A 23,326-nucleotide genomic window follows, 5' to 3' on the forward strand; every position below is an offset into this window, starting at 1 on the left:
TCCATGCCCATCTTCCTCTACTTTATATGTGGGATGCCTACCACAGCATGGCTTTTGCCAAGCTGTGCCATGTCCACACCCGGGATCTGAACCAGCGAACCTGGGGCCACCAAAGTGAACATACACCCTTAACTGCTGTGCCACCCGGCTGGCCCCTTACTTTGTATTAATTGCTGGTGATTGAAGTTTTGAAATAGAGATGCTTTCTTCACTTGATATTAGCCAAAAGGCTGAGAAGCAGTAAATGCATTCTTAAAGATTATACTTTATTCTCCTTAGAGTTAAGATGATCTAATCTTGAAATTTGGAAGACTTTAAAAAAAAAAAGTTTAAAGATATTTTTTTCCTTCCCCATTTCCTGACTTGCTCCTTTTAAGGAAGTGTGATGAGGTTAAAGATGTCTGTGATCTGGCCGAAAGAAGTTCACAAATACTGTTTCCATATTTGTGGTTTAGTGTTTCCTCTTACACATGTGTCTTCCTTCTTCAGTTTCTTACTCGCTCTGTCAAGAGAGAATTGGCTGCTCCATTTGTTTACTGTGCATTTTTCAGATGGGTTCAGTGCGGCCTTTGTCTATAGCAGAAACCATAATGTTCAGGAGTTAGTGAGCCAATTAAGAAATTTCCTTCAGAGGATTCCTTGTGTGGACTGCTTATCAGAAAAGATGTAAATGCTGTTATCGACAGTTTCCTAGATCTCAAATATGCAGCACAGTTCAGCGTGATTAAAAGTCACAGTGCCCCATGCTCTAAGGGGTACAAAAAATGAAAAAGGCATGCTCCCTTATCCCCAGAAACTTGGAATTCAGGTGATAAAAATAAAACTCTAGTGACCATAGTACAAGGCAGATCAAGTCCTCTTAGAGTACAGTGGAGAGCAGGATCAGTTCTCACTGGGGTGATCTGAGAAGGCTGTGTGGGGGAAAATGCCATTTGAGCTAGAATTTGAAGAATAGGTAGAATTTTGATAGGTGAAGATTGAGGAAAGGGACCCCTATTGGCAAGAAACAAAGGCCTCAAGGCATACACATACTGGACTAATTTGAGGACAAACCAATCTGATTTGTATATATAGGAAAAGATATGCGAAGGGAAGTTGTGGAAGATCCAACTGTAACCATCTAGGGAGGTTAGGACCAGCCTGTGAAAGGAAAGTGCTGGTGGGAGAGTTGGAACGGGACAAGCAACGAAGGCTTTTTGAGGTGGGTAAGTGATGAGTTTAGGAAGATTATTCCAGCAGCAGGATTGAATAGATGTGGGAAAGACTAAAGAAAAGGAACCCTGTTATGTGGTTATGACAATCAAACATTTACCGGGTAATCACACCAACAGAGGCTTGATTTTAAAGCCACATAAAAGTTGCTAATCTTTCCTTTTTTTTTTTTTTTTCCTCTGGAGAAATAGTTCTCTGGCATTTGGCCATCTTAGCATAATCTTTATATAACTTTAGAATGCAAAAGAAAGAAAAAAGAATACTTTCATGAAAAAGTCTGTAAAAAGCTTCTAGTTTGTGATTTTTAAATTAATAAATAGGTAGATAGTTCCTCCATAAAACTTTGATGTCAGTTCTTTTCCTTATGAAGTGACTGTATGACACTGGGACATGACTGATTGTAATGTAGTGGTTTGGTAGTACATGATTTAAGATATATTTTATCCTAATCTGAAAATGTCCTGACACATGGTTAGTAAGCAAAAAGCGTGCCTCCGCATGCCCTGTTGTTCATTGGAATGATTTTTTTCGAAAGTCTAATACTGAAATGGTGGTGGCATGAAATCAAGTGAGAGACCCACTGGCACTGCTGCTACTGTTCATTGTGAGTGCTATCACTTCTCCTTGCTTTACTGCAGTCCACCTGTACAAGTGGACTGGGCTGGTCCACTTAGAAAAGGTGGTGAGTGCTCATCCCCCTCTGCCCTGAGTCCTTACACTGGTGTATAAACATAACCTTCTTCAACAAAGGCCCTTAAATTTGTGTATGGGACATTTGATTTTTTTTCTTTTTCTTTTTTTGCTGAGGAAGATTGCTCTGAGCTAACATCTGTGCCCAGCTTCTCTATTTTGTATATGGGTCACCACCACAACATGGCTTGTTGAGTGGTGTAGGTCTGTGCTTGGGATCCAAACCTGAGAACTCTGGGCCACCGCAGCAGAGTGAGCCAAACTTAACCACTAGGCCATGGGGCCAACCCTGACATTTGATTTTTTAAGGATCGACAATTAAGAACAAGTTGAAGCACCTGTGTTTTAGATTATGCTCTTATTGAAAGTTCCCACTAAACAATTATACTGAGATACTCAAGTTCTTAAAAGAAGTTAGTTGAGGGTACAATTTATAAAAATGGAGCATTTTCACCCCAAAGTCCTCCTCCTTCACTTCCTTCTTTTCACCCTATACATACTCCTTCTCATTACTGATACTTATGATGCATAAGATTCTCTTGCTTAATTTTTAAACATGAGGTACCATTTATTATTGAGGTTCTTGGCTAAGCACTCTGTACATGTGATTTCATTTACTCTTCTCGACAATCCTGTGAGGTAGTTACTATTATTCCAGTTTTAGAGATGAGGAGACAGAGACCCAGAGAGGTTAAGGAATTCGCCCAGGGACACAAAATTAGTAATTGGCAGAGACCAATTTAAAACCACATCTCTATGATTGAAGCTGATGTCTTAACCACTATGCTTCCTTAACCACTCGCCTTGGTGCCAGATGATATGAGCCCATTTGGTAGTGGAGGAACGCTGGTCCAGTGTGGATGTTTGCTCTGAGGTGCATAGAATTTTAAGAATGGAAGGGTATGTGGAAGTCTTCAGCCCTCATGTAAAACAAGAGTCCTGTGTATCCAAGAAATGCTCTCTATTTAACGAGAGTGGTATAGTGCCCTGGTTAGTAATAGTCCTGGTAACAACATCCTAATGAGGGGGTGGGGTTGGTTATCATTAGAAAAAATTGATTTTGGGGTGGAGGTGAAGACAGAAAGAGGCAGTCTGTGTAGAATAACGTCCTTGGAGGATCTCTGTTTTCTGATTACTGGGTCTGATTTGATGACATCTGGGATTTGCTTCAAAATAGTACAGGAGGAGGGAAGTGGATGTGGATGGCGCAGGATTGGCCATGGTTTGATGGTTGTTCGGTTGTGTGATGGATGCTGGCGTTTCATTATATTTTTCTGTCTATTTTGGTGTATTTTCAAAATTCTCCATAATAAAATGTTTTAAAAATTTATTTTAAAACACTGTTTTCATGATTTCGTAGTGGTTAGATTATGTGTATATTTTCTTATCCAAAGTTCTCTTGCATGTTTTAGTCAAAAGAACATTTTTTTTCTAGCGTTGGTTCCTCTTAGAATCTCCTTCATCTCTTTTTCTAATTATTTGTTAAAGGAAGAACTCAACTTTTCCATTGCTGAAAGTGAAGTTAACTGTCAGCTGCCTATATGGCTGCAGTATTGGGATAATTTATCTAATTTCTCTTATGAGTAACTTCTCTTTGACATTATTTTTGAACTCAAAGATTGCTTGCATTGTTCTTGTTAGTAAAAAAATCGCTAGGATGTACTTAGTAATTGGAGTCAGCTGCACTTAAGACTGTTCAGCCAGACTGTTATTTTAGCCTTCACTAGTAGGGTTTTTAACACCAGTTTGACCTTACTTTGAAACATTCTCAAAATACCATACTTTAATATCGATTTAGATACTTTCATATTAAGGCAGGGCAGGGTCCCTGGGGAAAAAAATAATGAAACTCTTACTTCCCACAAATACAGGAATAATGATAGATTTTCTGATTTTGTTTTTTAAAGAAAAATAGAGACAGACTGGGTAAAGATTTCCTTTGGTTAGGGCATAATGCTTGTAAGTGCATTCTAAGTACACAAGTGACAGAGAGTTAGGACACTTACAAATTAGGTGGGCTGATTCCTTTGGCCTACGTGCCATGCTGCTGCTTGAGAATAGAGACTGAATCCTCAATTCGTAGCACAGAGTAGATGCTCAATGAATTTGTCTCTGAATGCTAAATACTAAATTCTCATAACTTCACGCCAATTATATTTTAGGCAAATAAAGCTCAAATTTTGTAAAATTTTTCTGGAAATAAATTCCATGGTTTTATTCATTCCAGCAGAGGACTGTTTCCTGATTCTTTTCTTCTCTTTGCTTTTTGCCAGTGTCCCTATTTTTTTGGCCACTAGTAAACTCCCATCTAGTAGCATGTCAGAAGCAGAGTAAATTTGGGAGTGCAGATATTCTTTTTTTAAGTAGATTGAGAGGATTATAGTCTTCTCAGCACTTGAGTTCTTTCTCTGAAGATACAAGTATCAGCAAATCCATATAAGGCAACTGGACTCCCTCCCATCTCTTCTGAGCCTTCTATGCATATGTCTAGATACCATGATAGATCCGGTGCCTGTGCAGACCTGGACCATTTCAGACAATAACTCAGACTTGTTTTCTTATGCTATACGCAGGAGTTGAGCAAGTGCTTTATAATGAAATATCCCTCCAGGCACTCTACTTCTTCTGGTGATGCAAAACCCCTCCAGCATCCAGTAAGGAGTCCTTTTTAAATTTAAAATATTGGCTACTTTATTTCTGTTACCTTTCTGCAATGTTTGGCCCAATATTTTTCATAAAATAATAAAATCTGTGAAAGATTAAAATTTTATAACGGTTGAGCCTCAATAGCTAAAAAACCAGTTATTTAGCAACGCGATGTTTCTCTGCATTTTCTTGAGCTTTGAGTGCTTGAGCGTTTAAGTTTGCTTTCATTAACCCTTTATTTTCTTGACTTCTCCAAGTCAAGTATTGGAATTATTTTTGAGTTGCTGAGAAAGCTCCAGGTTAAGGATAATTTCTTAGTAAGTTGATTTACATCAAAGAATTACTTCATATGGATTAACTGAAATAATGATACTGATAAGATTTCCAGACCAGGATCATCAGAGCATTTTGAGTAGGCCCTCAGTGACAAATTGTTCTCAACCTGTTTGGCTCACCACTGTAAGTAAGGTTTAAAACACAAAAATATAAAAGTGTTTAAAATTTTCTTTCTGTGTCCTTATCAGAAATATTCATTTAGACCATAACAACTGTTAGAACAAGATAACAACTCCAGGCCAGCTGTCAAATGTTTACCATTATCAAAACTCTCCCTGGAGGGAGATGCAACTTTGGCTCGCCTCACCGGCAGTAATTTAATTTTTCCTTCATTCTGACTCGGAAATGGCAGCATTTTTCAAAGCTTCCTCCCACTGATGGCTGAAATTTTCCTTGTGAAATGATTTCCACCAGTCTTGAATCTTTCTTGTTTCTGCCGTCTTCACCTTTGCTGATGGTTCTGCAACTCATCACCAGCTATGCAAACTGACAGTTCACATCCTGGGGCAGCAGCGGGGTCTGGCCTGCAGAAAGGAGCAGCCTGACCAAATTTACGCTCACAAGATCTCTTAATTCACAAAAGCATTTGCTCTAGTTCCTGTTCTCTGCTGCAGGGGCTACAGAGAGGGAGTGGGGGCTGGGGCAGGACCATTGGGAGAATGTTCTGAAGAGAAGAGAGGCTCTCTTCACACTCTGCTGAGTACACAGACTTTGGAGATGAAAAACAGACGGAGAGAGGCATTTCCAACCATCTTGCTGATCTGTGCGGGAGTTCATTGAACTGTACAGCATAGCACCAGACCCTCGTGTCATTTAATGTTACTTTTTAAAATTGTTCTTAAATGCTCAGCACAAATATCCCGCCCCCTTTTACTTAAGTTGACAAAGAATATAAAAATTAAAAAGAAATAAAAAGCTAAATATTGCAATGAGAATGACCAGAAATCGCTTTCCTCTCTGGAGAGTTCTGTTTAATATGAAAGTCCTTTTAACAAGAGTGGACAGAGGAAGTTTTAGGATTGATTTGAACTTCATGTACATGACATATTTCATTTTTTTCTTCCCTCACAAATTTCAACCCAGGCCACTTGTTTGCGGAAAGTACCAGACCTTCCCTGGCTGCTTCTGAGATGCTCCTGGAATTTGAGGGTGCCTTTTATCTTCTTGGTAGAGACGTATTTTTGTCCTTTTCCCTGCAGCCCCTTGACTCCTGCAGAGGACTCATCCCTCTGTCTGTATAACCCCAGACAGACAGCTGTCACATTACTGTTCCATAACACAAGGTCAATTATGTATGTGTGTACCAGTTTGGGTCAGTCTGAAAACTGCTTTTGAACACAGATTGTTTAAAATGACCTCTTAGGCATATTTCTACCCACTCCCTCCCCAGATGTCTAAAACGACCTAATCAAATTGGTAGGTTGTTTTCATGGCTTTGAAAATGGACTATAATTAAAGTAAAAATGATAGAATCCTGAGCTACAGAGGCAGATTCGAATTCTAGGCTTCGCTCTTCCACCGTGTTCTTCAGTTTCTTTCCTTGTAACTCTCACAATCACAGTAAAAGGATGGGATTATGGGTGATAACACAATCAAGTCCCTAATTTGCATCCCACTAATACAGAATGTGTGATTATGCAGAATTAAAGTTGAGCTTTGAATTATCTGTGAGTAAGGTTTGCTATGCAAGTTGGTATTTTAAATAATATTTCAGAGGAGAATATTTACTTACTGAAGAAAGCGAAAACATTTCAAACACCTACTCATAGTTGCAGACAACGTTCCTAATTACAGGTGTTTCTTATATCAAAGTAGATGTAATGCACTTCTACCTCTGAACAAGTATTTTTTTTTTTTAAAGATTGGCACCTGAGCTAACAACTGTTGCCAATTTTTTTTCCTGCTTTTTCTCCCCAAATCCCCCCAGTACATAGTTGTGTATTCTAGTTGTGGGTCCTTCTAGTTGTGGCATGTGGGATGCTGCCTCAGCATGGCCTGATGAGCGGTGCCATGTCGGTGCCCAGGATCTGAACCAGCAAAACCTTGGGCTACTGAAGCAGAGCGCGAGAACTTAACCGCTCGGCCACGGGGCCGGCCCCTGAACAAGTATTCCTAAGTACAACTCACCTATTTCCTTGTTTGAGACTGGCCATTTCCCTAATTGCCTGAATTAGAGGTATTTTTATATTCTCAACAATGCTTCCCGAATACTCACTCAAGGAGCTTACAAGTTGATTGGGGATGCAAATGCCGACACAAGATAGTGTGTGCTCAATTCTAGAAGCAGCGCTATAAAAAGTAAGTGCTATAGGAATTTTAGATCAGTAGAAATATTTGAAAGGTTTATAAAACCACATATATATAAATACATATACATGTTGTTTTCGAAAACTTCCAAATATATATAAACACAGAAGTTGTTTTATTATTATTTTCAGAGCTTGATGTATTCTTTGCCATATAAAATGTTTAGCTGACATATATGAAACCTCCCTGAATTTTGGAGTCAACTGATTTTATTTCCTGTAGTAGTTCTTCTTATAATAACTACCTTTCATTGAGTACTTACTATGTACCAAACATTTTGTGCCAGGCACTGTTCCAAACTCTGTTTTAAACTATTCATGGAGGATTCCGAAGCTCAGATGCTTCGACGGCCAGGTTTAAGTGGAGGGGGCTATAGCAAATTACCTGTGTTTAAGGTTGCTGCCGCTACTCCGTTCCATGCTACCATCGCAGAAATGTGGGCTTGGCGTTGCCAGACGTTCCATTTAGTCAAGAGAGACAGGAAATTCACATTTTTATGGATATTTCCTGATTTTTAAAACAGTACAGGCCAAATTAAAGTTTGTGACTTTACAGTATATACTCAACCCCATTTTATCCTCACAACGTCCCTGCAAGATAGGAATAATTGTTTGTCCTTGCCCACTTTGAACACAGCTAATAAGTAGCAAAAGCGGATTTCTGCCCCAGGTCTGTCTCACTCCAAAAGCTATGGTGTTGCTGTGTTCCCTGCTCTCTCCCTTTGACTCCTGGCAGTGGAGCTGCGGATAGTATTGGCAGAAAAATGCTGTTTGGTTGAAGCCAGGCCCTTAACAAAATTATCCCATCGTGCGGTACTGTGCCGTAGAGTGTCATCCTCCAGAGAACGGTTATTTATAGCTTTGGGGGCAATTAATTATAACCTGGAGGTATTGGTGATTGTAAATATCAAACAAAAGCTCTATTGCCTTTGCTGTAGATTTATTATTTCAACCTCATGAAACTTCTAGAAAAGCTACACAAATACATCGTTTGCAGAGTTCTTCAGGTTTCACAAAGAGTGGCAGGAGTACTAGTGGCAATTTTACAATGCCTGACCTTGCCAGAGAGAGAGGAGAAATCAGTAGTTCTTAGGATCTACTAAATATTTAATCACTTTTGTTAAAATCCTAAATGGAGTTTGTGTCCTGAAGGAGTTAACACACCTCCACAAACCTGCCTTCAGCTGGTAAGATCAGGCCCATTGTTATTATTATATACAGCTGTAAAAAGCTGGTTACATAGCATAAATTGCACTGAAACACTTAGGCCGCAAGATTACTCAAGAAGAATTGTATTGCTTGTTCAGTCATATATTTTGATCTTTATTGCTAGTAGTTTATTCTCAGGAGAGTTGGGGATTAGCCTTGCTTTTAATGTAAAAAGTGTATCTATGAGGGTAAAAATATAAAATGAAAATAGATTTTTAATGGCAACTTTGGTTCTTAGCATTAATTTTACATGCATTTTTCATTCTGAACTTTTAAACAGTTTTTGAGAAACATATGAGAGATTTGTGAACAGGGGCAAGAGAGGGTCAAATGTATCAAATCCTTGGATTCCAGCAAATGCAGGATTTGTGGAAGAGCAGAGAAGCACACATGTGTTGGGAATGTAAATTAAAATAAAACCTCACTTTGTGCAGACGTTGAGAAGTGAGTGGACCACGTTATGACAAATGTCTGAGGCATTTGTCTTCTTAATAAATTAACCAAATATTAAAATAAACATTAATTTTATCAGTCTGCATTTTTTCCTCTCTGGATGAAAGTGAATCAGGAAAAATCATAAAAGAATCTATGGTAGCTCAGAGAGGTTAAACTCAACAGTTGTTTTCTTTGAAGTCTCTGGCCATGAGGTTAATTGCCAAAACTGCTTGTGGAAAAGGTGGTAACAATTTAACAAGACTGTACAACTGCAGGACTTAGATGAATATCAGGTGTTTGCAGATGTTTTTTCCTAACAGGAAAGGGGGTGGGGCGGAGAGGAGGACCAGAATGAGAAACAGGGGAAGAGCGAGGCCTGAATAAAGTCCCAACTAAACAGCCAATAATTCTTTGTTTGCTTAGCCAATCATCCTGTAATTGGCCAGGAGGTTAATAGGAGTCTATTGACTGGTCAGGAGGAGTGCTTACTGTGGCTATTTTTACAGTATGCTCCCAGACAGAAGGCTGCAATTACTGGAGCTCTCATTCCCACTCTTTAGGGCCATTGCTGCCCTGATTTATGAAACCTGATCAGGTTGCTGTTGGCAGTTTATGTTTTAAGTGTTGCCTTCTGGGTCTTTGCTGCTTATGGGTCAGTGTGCTATTTCTCATCATTTATTGTGGTCATTTGAATAGGTAAGCTTATTTATGACTTATTGAAGTAGGGATACATTAAAAATAATAACCGCCACCCACATGGAGTGAAAAGTGGGGACGCTCATACAAGATGTGTGATAGAGCCCCTACCTGCTCTAGAAATGGAAATTCTGCCACCAGCACAGTTTACGATACATTAAGAAATAAAGAAAGGGCTACATTATTTTGTCTGCCTTCAACAGACATGTTTCTCAACGCTCCTCATTAATTTGCACTAACTGATTACACTTGGATTTCTTTTGTATAACTTCTAATAATTAGATTTGGTCGCTGATATTTTACAGTTAAGGAAACTGAGGCCGTGTTTAAAATGTCTTTAGCCATCCAGACTGCTTCTGGGGCTTGTGACAGGGCTCGTCTGTCTTAACCCATCCTGACCTGGTCCTGACCTTAGCGTTACTAATAACGTACTTACCTCATCGTTTCATTTCTCACTTGCTAAACTTGACTATAAATCCTTCCATTACTCAAGATCTTGGTTTTCCACCCTTGCTCAAACCTTCTTTTGTAGTTCGGAGTTCCCTGGGAACCCAGTGGAACGGGAGTAAATCTCTACTGATGATAAGGCCGTTGAGCCACAGATTTCTGTGTAGCCACATCTAGACAACTGGATTTTACCTACACTTCCAACTTGTCACTTAAGGCTATAATGACCCACAACTACTGATGCTGCTCCTGCTACTATGTCCTCCTGTCTCTCCTACTTCTTTATTTTACTTTTTAAAAAAACACGTTAAGGACTTCTGCAGATTCTCTCATTCCTTCTTAAGATCTCCATCATTCAGCCTCCGTGTTTTGAATGACTGCTGTATCCCAGGCACTCTTGGAAGTGCTATGGATACATTGGTGATGGTGATAGGCCACAGCTGTCCCTGCTGATCACATTCCCGCAAACATGGGGAACGTTCCTAAAACCCTCCAAACTTTCTGTAAGAAGTGTGGCAAGCACCAATCCACAAAGTGACACAGTACAAGGAGGGCAAGAGTCCTCTTTGTGCCCATGGAAAGCGGCATTATGACAGGACGCAGAGTGGCTGTGGTGGGTAGACTAAGTCAATTTTCCCCAAAAAGGCTAAATCTGCAAAAATGGTGCTGAGCTTCAATGCATTGAGCCCTGTTGGAGATCTCAGAGAATGTTGGCTAGTAAGAGATGTAAGCATTTTGAACTGGGAGGAGATCAGAGAAAGGGCCAAGTGATCCAGTTGTAAGCTTCGTGTTTCATTTTATTAATGAAGAGTGTAAAATCTTGAGGTTGTTAACAAAACAAAACCCCCACCATTATCCGAATGCTGCAGATTCTTGGTCATTTTCCTTTTGGAGAGAAAAGGGCCCTCTAGTCTGGTGGGTACACCTGCCTCTAAAAAGCAGTGTAAGATATGATTGCCCTACCAGGGGCAAAGGATCTACAAAGAGCCTCCCAGAGATTTTTTTTCTGTAAGGGAGCCACTTATTATTGAACTGTTTGTGTTCTTTGGACAATGCAGGAGAGTATGCTTTTCCTTCTTCCTTCTTTAAAATTTTTTCCTGTCATCCTATTCTAACTCACAATTTTTCTCATCCTACTAAGCTTTCTAGAGTTCAAAAGAACCTTTGATAGTTTTCTCCCCGTCCATCAATTGTACATGGAACTCTTTGTCTACCTGTTGTTTCTGCAAGTAAGAGTGGCCTTTGCCCGCCCGCCGCCCTCATTCCCTCACTTTAGAAGTCTATTCTGATTGTGATTCCATCCTTTTTGAGAGTCTTTCCAACTATTCTGACTAACCTATTGTTACCATAATGGTATGATGTAGAGGAGTGTTAATCTGACCTGCCTCTCAGTGTGGTAATTACAGCTCCAGTGAAGCATAACGTTAGTAGCTAAATCTCCTGTAGGATAATCTGCCACCAGTTCCACTAGACTTTGAGAATATCACTCCTGCCTTTCTCCCTGGTTCATATCTAGGCAAGATTATCTTTTCTCCCTGTTCTCTTGCTGTGGTATTATTTTTACTATGACTATCAGAGGGAAAGAGATGACTCTATGTACTTAAAAGATCTGACTCCACCAACCCCTCAATATAATGTAACATTTCCTATATACTTAATTTGGAATTCATAAGAGAAAGTAGTTTGGCACTTTTAGACAGACTACATGTTCTTTATCCTTTGCTTTTATCATAATCCAAAAATCTCCGAGCCCCAGAGAAAGGTCGCTGAAATGCATTCTCTCCACCACTGTATGCCTTTAGAATCCTTTTATCAGTTTACTGCTTTCTTGTTTTTTGCTAAACTCCACTGTTTACCTCCTTATCAACTTTTATATCAGAACTCAACAGTACTTAGAAGATTCTTTAGTAACACGGTGATGTCTGAACTTTTACCTTCCCATCTGTGGGTCGAATCTGCTACTCTTTTCCAAGGGAATTAACAAACAACCACCAACAACAAAAATTTGAACAATCCGTGTTCTGAAACTAGCCAGTTTAAAGGTCTCCGCATTTTAGTATCCTTTCACTGTTGATAAAGGAATTATGAGAAAGGAGAATAAACAGACAACAGTCCCTTGTTTCAGAGAAGGGAAGCAATAGCTAAGTAAGCGCGGTGTTCATCCCCTACGACCACTTTGTTCTCTTAAAGGACCTTTCCTTTAGATATTTGTTGCATTGCCTTCCTTCAGTTTTGTTTTGTTTTGTTTTGAGCCAGCCATGCCCTTTGCCCAATGACCATGTATAAAAAGGGAGGTAAGGAAGGAAGGTAGGAGAAAAAGAAAACTCATGTAATAAAGCCGAGATTGTGAACTGAGAGTTGGAGCAAATGCAATATTTGGAGATATAACTATTTATAAACTTTGAGCACTGACTCAGCCATGACACGTTCACCTCTTTGGGAGAACTCGGGGTGATTTTTGGCAGAATTCTGTGATTTTGTTTTCATAGTTCCGAGATAGAACTGCCACCATAGGCTTTCACATTCTTGAGAAACTAAAACATGACTTCCGTTAATTACTGGAATATTTATTATTTAGCATGTTTAATATAAAAAGGAATAAAATGTATTGTGAATGAAAATACTGGCACTAAATATAATTTATTTTTAAAATGTAAATTGGAAGTAGTCTTTTGATTGAATGCAACTGTTTTTTTGTTTTGGGCTTGCAAAAGACAAAAGAAATCATTTCAGCAATGTGTTCTTGTCTGTACTTTTCCCTGAAATTGTCTTTCGAGTGTCGAAAAGTGACCAGTAAGCAATACGGAGACTTTTTAATGAGACATTTCAGGCATCATGGAAGGTTTGAGTGGTTCACTCATGTTAGATGACCTCAACAAACTCATTTTACTATACAATGAAAAAAAGTATAAGAAGCTCATATATGATAAAAATGTTTCTCCATCCTACAGCATGGATTAAAGAAATTTTTGACAAAGAGTAAAAAATTAATAAACATAAATTGATATGAATTTTGGTGAAAGAGACAAATAGTAGTGGGCCAACTAAATTTGACCTCTTTATAGGAAAACTTGAATTGAGGCAATAAATATGTCCTGAGGCTTTGGTGGCATCTCAGAGTATTTGTGCTTTATTCTTTGTGACTTGCTTTATCAGCAGAAGTGAGCGTTTGTCTTCAGAAGTGGATAATTCACCCTTCAATCTTGTTTTTCTCTATTTAATCCAGTTTAAATTACAGGTTAACAGTGGTGGGAATAAAAACACAAAAAACACTCTGGAAAAAAGTGTAATATTCAACTTGAATCTTAATTTAAATTTGCCACCCAATGCTGAGTTTTTACATCTGTCTAGGGGCAGACACCTCTGGCGTTTGTCAATAAGCAAAAGAAAAATATTGGCTTTCAGATAACAGGCATTTGGTGAACTGGCGACAGTCATGCGAGCGAGAATGTTCAAATGACTTCAGCTCTTTCTAGCTTCATTATGTCAGGCTGGCAGATCACATATGGCATTATGGAAATCAGCAAATGAAAACCATATTGATCAGCATTGAGAACAAATGTAAAAAAGGTGGTCTCGAGGAGGAGCCGAGGAGAAGAATGCTTTCCCGGTCAACCTGATAGGCCCTTGTTAAGGCCTTTTAATCATTTATTAACGTAACCCTCCTCCTTCCCTTTCCACTCAGATTACCTCAGCCGCAGAGCATCCTGCTCCATTTATCTTTTAATGTTTCCTTTATTTAATTTATTTTTAAGCTCTAAGTTAGACTCTTATTTCAGAATTGAGTTTTACTTTTCATGGGATTGTTTTAAGTGACTTAAATGACTTTTCCCAACAAGCTCACGAGGCGTTCAAAGGAAGAGGGGCCTTTGCTGAGACTCACCTATCAGCAAATAATTTACTTGGTATGCACCACAACCAAAGCAGAGAGACGGAGACAGTGCGCCAGACACATAAAAACAGAGAGTAAAATCTGAGTTGTTCCCACACCTAATTCTCTGCTTAAGGTTTGGGTCAATATTTCAATTTTAGTCTTTTTTTTCAGGGTTTGGAATTTAGCCTGGTAAAATTACTTCAGGTCTGAAACCGGAATCTCAGTCACCTTTCCTTCCCCTCTTCTTTCTGTGACTTCAGTAGAAAGCTGGAGTTTCCTTGTGTCTTGTTACTTTGGGAAGAAAGTTAGAGCAATATTCGGTCTGCCTAACTGAGAGAGAGAAATGGAAGCCTGTGGTTTGTGGAAGATTCTGTTTTCCTTAAAGTCTCCCTCACCTGAAATGCATCTTGGGTTGTGTAGGTTTGCTGCCTTTGCTAAACCACGTTCAAACCCAAGTTTTCACAAGCTTGCTTCTCTCCGCACCTCTTCCCTCCCTCCCTCTCTCTCCCCCACACCCTCCAACCAGCTCCTGCCTCCCCTTACATTTTTATGTCCAGGTTCATCATTTGGTAAGAAATTTCCAAGGTGTTTTTTTCATATAGAACTGTGTCCTTTTGTAGTTGATGAGTAACCTGTGAATGTGATTCTTTGGAACACTAATTGGCATATGACAATAATTGTTTCTACCCCACTTTGGAGCATAAATCACTCCTAAAAAAGATTAACACACACAATATGGATATAAGTTAATGCCCTGAAACCGCCGCATACAAACCAACTCTATTGTGGACTTTTTCACAGGTTATTTAGCTAATTGACGAAATCGAATATTTGCTATTTTTTTTTTTTACCTTTTGAAACCACCTTTTGTAACAAAACAACTCTTCACCATTGAACAATTGAGGTATCACTTTCCTATAAATTCAGCATTCAATTCTGAAATAGGTATTCGTAAACAAAAAATGTGGTTAATTTCTGGGTGCTGTGGGGCATAATCATTGAACTTTCTTTTTGCTCTGGACTCCTTGTCTGTGGCCGTTTTGTCATGATTGTTTTTAACTTTGCTTTCCTGTGTTTCCGTTGCTCTCCCGTGCATCTTGGGGGACTATCTCTGATTGATTTGGATATCAAAAGACGCTCCGTGTGTAAATCTAATTTATCTAAATAGAATCAGGAATTTTATTTTGGTTCTCCCTTGGGACTCCAAAGATATATTCAATATTATATTTGAAAAATCCGTGTATAAAATCTATTTTATCTTCTTGCATCCTCATTGATTTCTAAGTGCTTTTCCTCCTAGACTCACATTACAATCCCATTTTCCTTTCTGGGCTCTACATCAAACAGTGTAGGAATTACAGCAGGAGTGCTATCTGTGCAAGACTTGCTCCCCTTGTTTGTTGCAGAAGAGCAGAACGTTAAACAGTGAGTGGACTGTGCAGAAACGCTCTCCCTCTCCGGCTCTTTTTTTTCCCTCTCCCTCCCTCCCGTCCTCTTTTTTCCACTCTTCCCTCTCCTTCTCTTCCTCTCTTTCTCTCTCTCTCCCCATTCCCAATGGGAGTGTTGTTTATAGAGCATTATAATTTATAACTGAAGAGAGTGGATTTAATTTCAGTGGAGAGGCTCGCCAGCAGGGCGCCAGCCTGCAATCATATGAATCAGCAAGCTGCAAACTCTATTGAATGGAAAGTATTATCGCTGGCCACAAACGGACACTGTTTCTCCTAAACAACTCCCTTGGTGCAGGAAGACCTTGTCTTCATTCATCTATTTTACATATCTACTTCTGTTTTAATTTTGCCATTTCCTAAAAGCGTTTTCTCTTTAGATTGCAACTTTTCTTTAACTACCTTATTTCCTGACCCAGCATTGGAAACTGCTATTGTATATTTCTGGCTGATTTGATATTTCTTCTATCTCCATCCTTACTATGTATGACTTTAGTTTTCCCTTTGCTTCTCCTTCTTGCATATGAGTCTTTTTTTTTCTTTTAATGGGAGCTGTTAAACATACAAACAAGACTATGATGAACCATTAGCATTAATATTGTAAAATGCTAGTCAATTTCAGTCACCTAAAATTTTATTTAATCATGGATATTTTGTTTCTACTTAGATATTTTTTCTACATTCATGGAAGGATTTATTTTCTTGTCCTTCAGACATCTGGGAGATGATTTCTTATTCTTTATATGACCCATCAAATCTCTTGTAACTTAGTACCCATACCTTCATGCCAAGTTTTTCGAGTGTTTCAGTCATTGTTTTTAGAAAGAGTGCTAGAATATGTGCAGGAGTTTTTGTGGTTGGTATTTGTTTTAATCCAACATCGGCCGCTTTCATGTAGTTAAGCTAAATCTCTGAGTCATTTTAAAAATCAAGTTAGACCTACAAGGCTGGTACCTTTTTCCAAAGTATTTTACTGAATTCATGTAGCTATTATAATTGTTGGTAATTTTGTTAGTGGATCTTTAACTGAGAATAGACAGATTGCATTAATATTGCATCAAATATCAGGCTATCTTCATCCAGTCTTTTGAGTAATTTCAACATTCATGTCTTAATGAAATACAAGTTGTACGAATAGCCAGTTGACAGATACTGATAGTTGCTTAAAGGGAGAGAGGCAGTAAGGAAGCTCCAGTTAAGGAATTGTATTTAGACATCAGTGGAAAAGCTTAACTAGTCTGACTGCATTTGTGTAAAATAAAGGTTTTATATATTTAAAAAATAGTAACAAATACAAAAGTTAGCAAATAACCAAAGTGCTGAAAGCTCCGAAATTTGGTATGAAGTTTGCGAGTTTGTCAGAAATGTATTTATTTACTTGTGTGTATATAAAGGGAAATTATTTCTATATCAGCTTGCATATTTTCTTGACACAATTTAATATCAACAAATCAAAATATGTGTAACCGTAATTTTTCTCATTTAAAGCACAAACTTATGAATCCATATGTATTCATAAATTTTCTCCTTTAAAGCCTGAGAATAGAGTTATAGTCTTCACTGTCTCAGCTAGGAATTTTTTTTTGCTTTTGATTACTCAATAAGAATTACACATAGGAACAGAAAATCAATATGTTTACTTCTGCTTATTTTCAAAATTGAATGTTGCTGTGGTTTAATATCGGAGAAGGTATACCTAGTGTCAGCTTTGAGAGGTTTTGTTTGGTTTAGTTTTAAATTCCTTGGGTTGCTGGTTGTTACCTCTAATGACAATTAACTATCAACAAAAGTAAAATTTCTTATCACTCACTCTGTTTTTATTCCAAGAAGTAGTATGTGAAATGAGGAAGAAAATTGTAGGGTGATTGTAGGGGATTGTATTTCTAAATCCTTTTATTCCTGACTTAAAACTGGTTGGTAAGCCTGACTCATGATGCGTGGATTTTGATTGAACTAAGTTTAGAAAAAGTTCAGGCAGCTCTGTAATGAATATCTTTGTACAGAAATCCTGTGCATTTTTAACCTCCTTGAGGAGGTGGGAGCACTGCAGTGAAACGCAAACATCTGAGTAAGGTTGGAATGACTCAATGGTGACGAGGCCCTTGGCTTCCTCCTGTTTCTTTTCGGAGACAGAGAAGGGGTCTTTTCACTTGAGTGGTGTGGGCTTAGTTATTGTGTTTTGCTTGCTTGTTCTATTTTTACCTAAAAGATGTCTCCTTCTCTACCTGTAATGTAACGTAAGTTTCAAGACAAACGTGGTTTATTTATACCTTATTCTGATGAATTCCTATTTTTAAAAAATTCTACCATAAGAACTCTCAAAACTCAATCCTAGAACAGATAAGTTCTGTTTGCCTGTATATTATATGGAAGGGATTCGTTTTTTAAAATTAGTACCCGTAGTAAAATTAATTCCTTTAGGAATTTTCTGCAGTTGAAGTAGAAGAAAAAAATGTGGTAGTTATCTTTGATTTAAACAAAAATATATATTGAAAATACATCATCTATAAATATATTTGTTCCAAGTCATTATGCTGCTAGAATCAAACATATAAATCAAGTGCAAGGAAGTACAGTTCACTAAAATGTTGTTTTTTTATGATCTAAAGCAGGGTGGTTGTTTTTTGTTTTGTTTTGTGTAACTCTTGCATGTTATAGTGACCTGACTTCTTAACACATTATCTGATTCCTGATCAGAAAAGCTTTATATATCGTCTGAGTGGATTTTTCAAATGTTACTAGGTGACCTTGTAGAAGTCCCTATGCTGGTCGTATAGGGACTATGTGGCATTGACACAATTGCTCTTGGCTTCCCTGACTGTTGGTATCCATAGTTTTCAAGCACTACTTTAATAAAACACATTCGGGCATCGAGGCCGACAGCTCCGTTTCCCCTCCCTGCAGCTCTGCTTCTGGATCGTGTGCTTGGCCGACTTAGCAAAGCTTAGAAGTCAGCTGCATCTGTGCGAGCCAACTCTGCTTTGACTGGGAGCAATTGAGTGCACCATTTGTTTTCTTTTCTAAATATCACAAAAGTTTTATTTTCCATTCACTAGGGCTTTATTTTTAATTGCCTTAGGATAAGGGTTTATCAATTTTCTAATATCTATACTTCCAAAATATAAAACAGGTCATGGCCTTATTACTGACTGTAGTGGATAACGCTGTGCCCGCTCCAGTGAAAACTGTGACCTTATGGGGGGATGGGGACAGGCCCTACTGGTGGCAGCTTTCCTCACTTTTTGGAGCTTTGATGTGTTCCTGCAACTGATAGAAATGCGGGGGGGGGGGGGTGGTCAGGGAGAGGCAGCTGGCTGGCAGCGACAGATTAAAATATTTCTGACCCACAAAAGTAACCAAATGCCCATATTTCTTCATTTAACATAATTAATACCTTGTATTTCCATTGACTTTGATAAAGTGGCCTTCCTCCTCCCACCCCATCCCCCTTCCCTCTGTCAACTTTGGGAAGACTGCAAGTGATCTGTAGTTAAAATACTCTACAGATGATGAAGGATGGCATGTCTTAAAAAAGCTAACATCAAAAGTCTCAATTAGGTTTCTCCTAGCAGGAAGCTTATAACCACATTAAAATGGAAAAGTTATTTCACTTTTGGTGTACTGTATTTCAGCAGCAAGGGATGCAATCTAAGAGCAGTATGAAACATTTTGGTTTAGCTGCCAAGTAAATCCACATTTTGTTATAAATGTGTAATTACAGGAAATATAGGAAAAAAAGTGTTAAAACATTTCTTATCAAATATTGTGAAAGAGGAATTTTGGTGCATTTGGAAATTAGAAAAAGCCTAGGATGGATTTTTGGTCATGTTACAAGGTCTACTTGTTGCATTTAATTTAAAGCAGTTGTCTTTATATTATTATCACAGAGCACAGTGTTTTTCAATTTATTCTTTAAAAGACAGAGACAGTGGCGCAAAAATATGCCGACAGGTTTAGGCAATATTTGATCGATCAGTTGATTGTATCAGTGTCTTTTTTCTTTCATTTTGCGCCTCCGTGTACACATTTTTGAGTGAAAAAGGCAGACGATGTCTTTATTTTAAACAATCTAAGTAATGGTTGAGCAAGCCATCTGGAAAGGTGATGTCAGCTGAGGGCACGGGTGGCTGCTGGTTGAGGTAGTCGTCCGCCCCTTCCCCCTGACACACGCACCAGACTCTACAAACCCAGTTTCATGGTGCCTGAGTTGCTGTCTGGTTGGTTGAACTCATTCTCTTCAGCTGATATTTAACTAGTAGCTTGTGCTGGAAAAGTATCAGTACTGCCCTCTCTGGCCTTTACAGACATGATTGCTGGACAAAGACGAGCAGCCGTGATCTGTATGATGGACAGAATTCAATTATGTTACTCTCGGAGGGGAAAAATGCACAAGTTTAATGCCATAACTAAATTGGATTCCTTCTACTAAGAAACCCTAAATTTGTGTTTAATAGCCAGATAAATTTAGAGCTGATTTACATTACAGGCTGTTTGTAGATTTGGTTGATAGACTATAAAGTTTGGTCTGTATGTGGACGGTTTTATTACTCCAAATGATATGTATGTATCCTGGTCCTGCACTATTTTTTTCTTAAGTAAAAACTGAAGATGTCTCATTGGAAAATAATCCTGAGTAAGAAACAGATAGCGACTGCAATGTGTGTGCAGCCACTGTTCTTACAAGAGTGTGTGTGGTTCATATAAGAAGGGAAGCCCCATGAATATTCCTGTTCTCCGTGGGATGAGGGTAGATAGAGAGTCATTTCATGAGGGAGGGCTCGCAATGGAAGTGCAGAAGTGCTCCTGACAGCGGGGTTTCTTTTTGTTCCCAACAAATAGATGTTTCATATGCATTTGCCTCCACAGAGAGGGAATTTTCTCATATTATACGGCTACAGGGAAAGGACAGATACACACACCATATTTTATTTGGAGATGTCCTGACAGAATTCCTCCCTACCTTTTTCCATACTACAGCCTGTTGTACAGCAGCAAGACCAAGATAATCCCAGTAATAAACCTTACTGCTATGGTTCACTGATTTTTTTGGACTCTGCATTTGTTTAGCAGACTTCTCTGATAGCTTTTTGCAGTTTTCAGCTTTTTGTTGTTGAAAACAAAAATAATAAGTAAACCAGTCCAGGGATATATTTCTTTTCCTGAAACTGATTCCACGTCGTAGTGCCCTCCTTGGGGAGGAGCTATATTTCTAGCCAAGGCTGGAACCTGAGGAACCACTCCTGATGGAATATGAGAAAGAGCAGGGTATTATTTACATTCTTAATGTTCCTGCCTTTCGTTATTATTTGAGACATTCAAGAGGATCAACATGGTGTTAGAATTTTTTCCTTAAAAAAAAAATATATATATACTTACATATCTTGTTCAAGGTTTATGCATAGTTCTGTAAGTTTAGTCTTACTTTGTGAAAGATCAGGACAACATTCTACTCAGATTTCTTCAGCAAATTTTCATTGAACACCTATTATGTGATATAATAATGATTATCTACAATGTGTTTACCAGAGCAGATGTTGTTCCCATTGTGTGAGTGAAGCATTGCAGTACACATGATGAATGTTATTGAATTAGACATTTCTTCTATACTAAAATATAAGGGATCAACTCTTCTCAACTATCAGGAGATGGGATAGTTTAACACTTGACCAAGATATTTTAGGTTTGAAGGAATATCTACAATATGTTATTCCAATGCAGAGCTGCCAAGATTCTTTATTTAGTTTAATGTAGATTAAAGCTTTCGTCCCAGAATTCTTTCTGGAATATAGGTTAAGAAGTGGTAATATTCCATTTATCCAGGAGTCAGAGAGACAGACAAAATTCAAATAAACTGAAGATTTAATTGAGTGACCATATTTTTTAGGCACTGAAATCAATAATAAGGATGTGACTTTTTTTATTTTTGGAGACATCAATATTGGGAAATTTATAAAACCCTTAATAGAAGGGAAGAAAAGTACCATGGAATCATGTGTATAGTCATTCTGAAACAGTGTCATGATATTGAGCTGTCTTCTAAATCATTGAAGAAATATTAAATTATGTTCAGTATAGTTTTTGTGTAAATCACGCTTCATAGTTTTCTAGTTCCTTATAAGTTACTATCTAAATATGATAGATATGATACCTCTTCATTAAGAAGACGACCCCAACGTGTTATTTCCTGTTTGGACCACTTTCATGGTCTGTTTTGAGAATGCTGAGCCAGAAGAACCCTCCCGCGGGCATTCAGATTGAAAGCTGATGATCTCTCATTGAGTCTCCATAGAGGAGCCTGTCTAAGGAGAGTGCTGAGCAGGGCTGCCTGGGAGAACGCACGCCATGACAGTTTCTACCCATTAGATTCTTACTCCTTTTGATCTCCTTTTCTCGATCCTTAGAGTTTCTTCAGTTATCGGACATATTTCAAAAGAAGCTGTGTTATAGGGCCCAGAGTACTTAAATTAGAGACTTTCTCCCAAAGGAAGCCCTGGGATCCAAAGGAATTAGAACAAACTCACCTAAGAACTCAGATGCTTTCCAGAGAATAATTTAGACTTACTGCCCACCATTATTTAGTTTGGCCACATCTCCCTTTTTTTTTAAGTTAAAAAAATTGAATGAAATTATTTGCAAAAAGAATTAAGGTTTAGTAGAGGAAACAAAGGATATGCAGATGAGTAAATACTGTGAATATAATCAAATACAATAAAGCTTTAAGTAGTCAAATCCCTAAATTATTTGACTCTTACGGCTGACAATTACTTTCAGAATGGTGTATAGGTCTCGATCTAATGGTCCAATAGATGACCAGTGGTTCTCAATGTGAAGTGATTTTGTCCCTCAGAGGACATTTGGCAATGTCTGGAGACACTTTTGATTGTCACAACTGGGGAGGTGCTACTGGCATGTAGTGGGTAGAGGCCATGGATGCTGCTGAACATCCTACAATGCACAGGACACCTCTTCAAACAAAGAATTATGCAGCTCAGAATGTCAGTAGTTCCAAGGTTGAGAAATCCTGGACTAAATGATTAAAATAAAGTGGAATTATCCACTGTTCTAATGTTTAAATTAGCATCAAGATGAGTGTAGGAAAAGCCTAGCGTCGTGAACTCTGAGTGCATTTATGTGATTTTCTTTTTTTAAAGTTTGGCACCTGAGCTGACAACGGTTGCCAATCTTCTTTTTTTTTTTGCTTTTTTCTCCCCAAATCCCCCCAGTACATAGTTGTATATTTCAGTTGTGGGTCCTTCTAGTTGTGGCATGTGGGACACTGCCTCAACATGGCCTGATGAGCGTTGCCATGTCCTCACCTAGGATCCGAACCGGCAAAACACTGGGCCGCTGAAGCGGAGTGCATGAATTTAATCACTTGGCCACGGGGTTTGCCCTCATTTATGTAATTTTTGAAAAATTATTCTAATTTATAGAGAATTCTTCACTTTCATTGCATCAATCCTTGAAAGAACTCAGGCAGGAATTGTTATTTTATATTTTGTAGATGAGTAAAGTGGGACTTAAGGATGTTAGGTAATTTCAGCATAGTGACTAAGTGTTAGGGCTGGGAGGCAAACTGAGGTTCTGTGAGTCCCAGTGCTGCTCTTTCACCATGTAACAGCCTAATTCTTTGTGATGGTAATGATCGTAGCAAGGGTAGGTAATTGCTACCTCGGCTTCTCAAAGAATAAAGGAAACTAAGTCTTTTGATAAGTTTTCCCCCATTATTGCTAGTTTAGGAGATGCCCCTGCTCAGTTCCTTTTCATCCTTGTAAAACAAAACACCTTCCCCAGGAACTAATTTTGGCAGATTATCAACAAGCAAACGGCTTGAGTTCCTTACTGGCACATTTCTGTCCTATAAAGTAGCTTATATAACTGATAGCTTCCTCCGTCTTCCCTCCCAGCTAATTCTAGTTAAAAGACAATCTGCAATAGCGCCTCAAATATTAGGTTTACAGCTCTATGAGCATTTTCTCATTTTGTGAAGTAGGTAGATATTTGTTGAATCCTTACTGAGTTCTTAG

General features: G+C 38.4%; 1 protein-coding gene and 1 pseudogene across 16 annotated transcripts in view; both read left to right on the top strand.

The window, feature by feature from the left end:
• Positions 1–23,326, top strand: part of BCAS3 (BCAS3 microtubule associated cell migration factor) — a 569,848-nt gene that overhangs the window by 358,021 nt on the left and 188,501 nt on the right. The window lies entirely within an intron of this gene.
• LOC139040033 (large ribosomal subunit protein eL42-like) lies at positions 10,308–10,890 on the top strand (annotated as a pseudogene).

This window comes from Equus asinus, chromosome 13, assembly GCF_041296235.1.
Source record: "Equus asinus isolate D_3611 breed Donkey chromosome 13, EquAss-T2T_v2, whole genome shotgun sequence".
NCBI lineage: Eukaryota > Metazoa > Chordata > Mammalia > Perissodactyla > Equidae > Equus > Equus asinus.